Source organism: Penaeus monodon, chromosome 30 (assembly GCF_015228065.2).
Source record: "Penaeus monodon isolate SGIC_2016 chromosome 30, NSTDA_Pmon_1, whole genome shotgun sequence".
Classification (NCBI taxonomy): Eukaryota; Metazoa; Arthropoda; class Malacostraca; order Decapoda; family Penaeidae; genus Penaeus; species Penaeus monodon.
In genome coordinates this window covers 34390413-34390615 of record NC_051415.1, presented here as the reverse complement: position 1 = coordinate 34390615, position 203 = coordinate 34390413, and positions in this window count along the sequence as shown.

The following is a 203-nucleotide window of genomic DNA, read 5'->3' as shown; positions in this document are numbered from 1 at the left end:
AATGAGATAGAGAAAGCAAAAAATACATCGTCACGCAGCGATTTTGATGCCTCTAAAACGGCATCTCCCAGGGCCAGGGTGTGCCTCGCCAGTGCCATCGCTGGTGCCAGGTAGTGCCTGTTATCCGGCGCTCTTACTAGTTGCACAGTGCCTCGAATGCCATTTGATGATTGCATGGAGAAAGAGAGAGAGTGTGTGTGTGT